Source organism: Danio rerio, chromosome 16 (assembly GCF_049306965.1).
Source record: "Danio rerio strain Tuebingen ecotype United States chromosome 16, GRCz12tu, whole genome shotgun sequence".
Taxonomy (NCBI): domain Eukaryota; kingdom Metazoa; phylum Chordata; class Actinopteri; order Cypriniformes; family Danionidae; genus Danio; species Danio rerio.
Window position 1 is genome coordinate 377,732 of NC_133191.1, and position 6,000 is coordinate 383,731.

Here is a 6,000-nt window from a genome sequence, read left to right on the forward strand (position 1 = left end):
AAACGCTAGTATTTTATGCATTGTCAGGGAGTTCAGTTGTACGAAATTGTACGATTTTTAAAAGGAGGTGTGGCCGCCAACCCCACCCCTAAACCCAACCGTCATTGGGTGATGAGCAAATCATACGAAATTGTACAAATTAGATTGTACGAATTCATACGAATCTGCCTCTAAATCAAAGAGTTATGAATTGCTGAGAGATTGTGTTGATTTTTCTGACATATATTGCATTAAGAGCCCTAACTTTACAAAGACATGTTACTTCGTGCCATGAAATATATTTAGTTTGTTTGTAATCATTTTTCGAAAACATGCTCGACCAACAGGTTGATTTGTCATTTTATGGTAAATGCAGAAAAGCAAAATGTTTTCATATCATGCATTTGTGCAGAAAAAAAAAAAAAAAAATCTCAATTAAATCCATTTCTTTCAAAAATTGGGGGAAAAATTAACAAGGGGGTGATAATTCTGACTTCCACTGTTTATATAATGCAATAAGACAGTGGTTCTCAAACTGTGGTACGTGTACCATTACTGGTATGCAGGCTTCCCTCTAGTGGTATGCCAACACAATCTCACGGCAATTCGTAACGTTTTGATTTAGTGGCTAATTCGTATGAATTCGTACGATCTATTTAGTACGACAATTTAGTACAATTTGCTCATCCCCTAATGACGGTTGGGTTTAGGGGTGGGGTCAGGTGCCACACCTCCTTTTTAAAATCGTACAAATTCATACGAATTAGCCACTAAACTGGCAAAGCGTAAAACACTTACGCTTTATCGTGAGATCAGGCTGGGTATGCGGAGAAATCACTGAATAATTAAAGTAAAAAAAATTAACACTTTAAACCATTTAATGCGTGCGATAACACAGATGTGATTAGTAAATTATTTTAATAGGCGAAACCTTTTATTTTCAATTTTCTAATGTTTTCGCATTCTATCATTTGAAGCCAATCTCCTCCCCATATTTGTAACGGTTGTTGAGGGCGTATGCCATATTTTTATATCCCAATGTTGACAGGTATAGTTTAATCTCTTGTTTTTCTGACACACATAGTCTACTCTAACCTGCAGTGAGCAGATCTCATTTCTAATTTAAATATGTAAATCCAATTCATATATCTAAAATACAAGTTAATGTTTAGATTTCAAAGACATACAAATAAGTCATGTATACATGCAACATCTCTTTCAAACTTCATCAAAACAAGTTTATAAATGATTATGATGACATATAGCTTATATTTATGAGGTACAAGGAACATTTCTAGGTTGTGATGAATAGGCTATTATTTCTTTTATTTTTTAAGACTAGTGCGCTTTTTTAATGAACTTTTATAGGCAAATTTTAAACGTTGACATTCGACTTATTTTTACCTGTAAGCACAGTACAGTCTTAATGTTCAAGCTATGTATAATGTTCAATCTGGCTGACAATAATGAATATTCATAATAAGAATAATTAATCTGCCTTGTTTTTGAACTGTGCAGAACTGTAGCTGCTTAATCAGGCCTGCTGCTTCTGTATTTCAATACTGGTCATCATGGTGGTACTTGGAAAGTCCATTTTTCCCCAGGTGGTACTGCATTTGCGTTTGAAAACCACTGCATTAGGATATTTGGAAATCAAAAAACAAATCTGGGTTTCATCCAAACGAAGTTAGGGTTTATTTGGATGAATAAATGTAACAGATTTTTCCTTTTGACATATGATTGCTTTAACCCATTGGCAGATCATTTAACTTGTTTTCAGGAAAAATCTCACATCATTTAAACTTTTAAAGATGCAAAACTCAATTCCAGCATGCTTTACCATGTTTTTGTATTACACATACAACAGTTGAACGTTATTATTTAATGCATATATATATGTGAGGCTCAGTTGTGGCACTGCGCAGGAATAAATCATGAATATAAATGAACAGACTCGGTATTCAGAAATGAGCTCAAACGCTGGATGATGACAGCAGCAAAGCGCAGGTCACGGGTTCAGTTCTCCGGAAACTCCTCAGATATAAGGAGAATCACTTTAAATAAAGCGGGTGACAGATCTGAGGATGTCAGATAATAGCTTTGTCCACAGCAGACCAAACAAAGGTTATTTACTGACAATAGGCACACCGACAGGATGTGAAAATGAAACACTGTGGTAGCTTAATGTAAATACTGTAATACTTTTAAACCATAATGTGTGTTATGATATACATTATAATGATTACAGCTAGTTGTTAGCAGCATATGGTATCACCCATAATGAACGGATAAACTGTGATGCATACAGTAGTACACCTTAGTTTTTACTACAGTAAACGGTGGTGAATTGCAGTATAATATACACTACAGTTATAGAAAACTACAGTAATGGCTCATTTGTTCATATTACTATAGATGTTGTGTTCCCATAGCAACAGTAGAATCACCACAACCGATCAATTACTATAGTTAATCGATGGCTTAATTTGGGTTTATTAGTACCAATTGAGCATCAACGCCACAGCCTACCTGAGTATTGCTGCTGACCATGTCCATCCCTTTATGAGCACAGTGTCTCCATCTTCTGATGGCTACTTCCAGCAGGATAACGCAGCATGTCATAAAGCTCAATCATCTCAGACTGCTGAACATGACGATGAGTTCACTGTACTCAAATGGCCTCCACAGTCACCTGAGCTCAATCCAATAGAGCAGCTTTGGGATGTGGTGGAACGGGAGATTGGCATCATGGATGTGCAGCCGACAAATCTGCAGCAACTGTGTGATGCTATCATGACAATATGGAGCAAAACCTCTGAGGAATATTTCCAGCAGCTTGTTGAATCTACAACACCAAGGATTAAGACAGTTCTGAAGGCTAAAGCGGGTCCGACCTGGTACTAGTAGGTGTACCTAATATACTGGCCAGTGGGTATAGATGCTATAGTTCTAATGCATTTATTATGCTTTTATATTGATGCTTTATTCTCAGTTCTTGGCAGTTTTCACATTTTGTTGAATCCAATGCACTGAAACGTTTCCCAAGCTGTTCAGCGAAGTTGCAGTAAATCAGAAGAACTCACTCAAATCACAAAGGAGAAGTGAAGAATGGTTTCATTTCAGCATCCCAGCGGCCAAACCCAAAGTGGCACATGACGACCTATTACTCCCATATAAAACAGCAGCGCATGATTTTTAAAAATGCTGAATTATTCAACAACTGGAAAATTGTCTCTCAAATCAGGAGAGGCTGAAATATATTCCTCGAAAAAAAAAAAAAAAAATCCCCCAAAAAAGAGATCTGTCCACCATGTAGGTTCCTAGGTATTAACTCTCACCTTTGAATATTTCATTTTTGGCAATGCTTCACAGAAGAATGGCTCAAGTACATTTACATTAATTTTTGAATTTCTTGGATGAGGCCCTGGAGGTCACTGCAATTCATGTCGAACTGACAGGCCTTTTTAAGGTGCTTGTCAGTCGGAGACGGCCGAGCGGAAAGCTCCATCCAGACTCCGGCAGACAGGCCCTCTTTGGCAGCCTTGATTGGAGCCTTGATGTGTGTTAGTGTAACCTGGGAGGCTGGAGCCCGTGTCACTCACACACTCACACTCACACACACACACACACACACACACACACACACACACACACACAAGAAAGCGTCGTGAGCGCCGAAAAAAAAAAAGTCAAACTGCTGTGTCTTTCACTCAAACTGCATTTTTCATATCAGGTTAATAAAAAAAAATGGTTTATGATTATTACCTGTTTTATTTAATTTGCCTTAAAGCTAAAATGAACCTCTTAGGTACAGTTTGAAGCATTTGTTTTTCTCAAAGTAATATACTTTAGAGTTTTGGGGAAATGTATGAATTCACTCACACACACTGGACGAGAGCATCATGAGAGCAAGAAAAAGGTCAAACTGCTGCGTCTTTCACCTAAACTGCATTTTTATATTGAAATAAAGCGAAAATAATTATGGTTTCTGATTATAACCGGTTTTATTCAGTTTGCCTTAAAAAAAACCCTGAAGGAAATTAAAAGCATTAGTTGTTCTATTTATAGTAATATTTTAACTTCAAATAAGCATTTTTGACTTGATTGAAGCTGAAAAAAGTTATTTGAATAATAATCAAAACATGGATTCTTATTTATTTATATGCACTCACTCAAAGGTAAAATATAAAAACATTATAGACTTTTTATAGATTATCTTATAGACTATGTATACATTTTTGGATTTGAATGAAGTTAGGGATGAAACACATTTAGGAGGTTGTTTTCTCAGAATAACGCCTGACAGGTTAATCAGCACTAACCTGCGCATTATTCAGACACTAGATGAAGACAGTCAGAAACAGCTGATGGAGTATACACTAACCTGCGCATTATTCAGACACTAGATGGAGACAGACAGAAACAGCTGATGGAGTATACACTAACCTGCACATTATTCAGACACTAGATGGAGACAGTCAGAAACAGCTGATGGAGTATACACTAACCTGCGCATTATTCAGACACTAGATGGAGACAGAAACAGCTGATGGAGTATACACTAACCTGCACATTATTCAGACACTAGATGGAGACAGAAACAGCTGATGGAGTATACACTAACCTGCGCATTATTCAGACACTAGATGGAGACAGTCAGAAACAGCTGATGGAGTATACACTAACCTGCGCATTATTCAGACACTAGATGGAGACAGAAACAGCTGATGGAGTATACACTAACCTGCACATTATTCAGACACTAGATGGAGACAGAAACAGCTGATGGAGTATACACTAACCTGCGCATTATTCAGACACTAGATGGAGACAGAAACAGCTGATGGAGTATACACTAACCTGCACATTATTCAGACACTAGATGGAGACAGACAGAAACAGCTGATGGAGTATACACTAACCTGCACATTATTCAGACTCTAGATGGAGACAGACAGAAACAGCTGATGGAGTATACACTAACCTGCGCATTATTCAGACACTAGATGGAGACAGAAACAGCTGATGGAGTATACACTAACCTGCACATTATTCAGACACTAGATGGAGACAGAAACAGCTGATGGAGTATACACTAACCTGCACATTATTCAGACACTAGATGGAGACAGTCAGTAACAGCTGATGGAGTATACACTAACCTGCACATTATTCAGACACTAGATGGAGACAGTCAGAAACAGCTGATGGAGTATACACTAACCTGCGCATTATTGAGACACTAGATGGAGACAGTCAGAAACAGCTGATGGAGTATACACTAACCTGCGCATTATTGAGACACTAGATGGAGACAGTCAGAAACAGCTGATGGAGTATACACTAACCTGCGCATTATTCAGACACTAGATGGAGACAGTCAGAAACAGCTGATGGAGTATACACTAACCTGTGCATTATTCAGACACTAGATGGAGACAGAAACAGCTGATGGAGTATACACTAACCTGCGCATTATTCAGACACTAGATGGAGACAGAAACAGCTGATGGAGTATACACTAACCTGCGCATTATTCAGACACTAGATGGAGACAGAAACAGCTGATGGAGTATACACTAACCTGCGCATTATTCAGACACTAGATGGAGACAGAAACAGCTGATGGAGTATACACTAACCTGCACATTATTCAGACACTAGATGGAGACAGTCAGAAACAGCTGATGGAGTATACACTAACCTGCACATTATTCAGACACTAGATGGAGACAGTCAGAAACAGCTGATGGAGTATACACTAACCTGTGCATTATTCAGACACTAGATGGAGACAGTCAGAAACAGCTGATGGAGTATACACTAACCTGCACATTATTCAGACACTAGATGGAGACAGTCAGAAACAGCTGATGGAGTATACACTAACCTGCACATTATTCAGACACTAGATGGAGTCAGAAACAGCTGATGGAGTATACACTAACCTGCACATTATTCAGACTCTAGATGCAGACCAACAAAGTCTTATTTGTTTTATTTTGGCTATAATAAAATCAG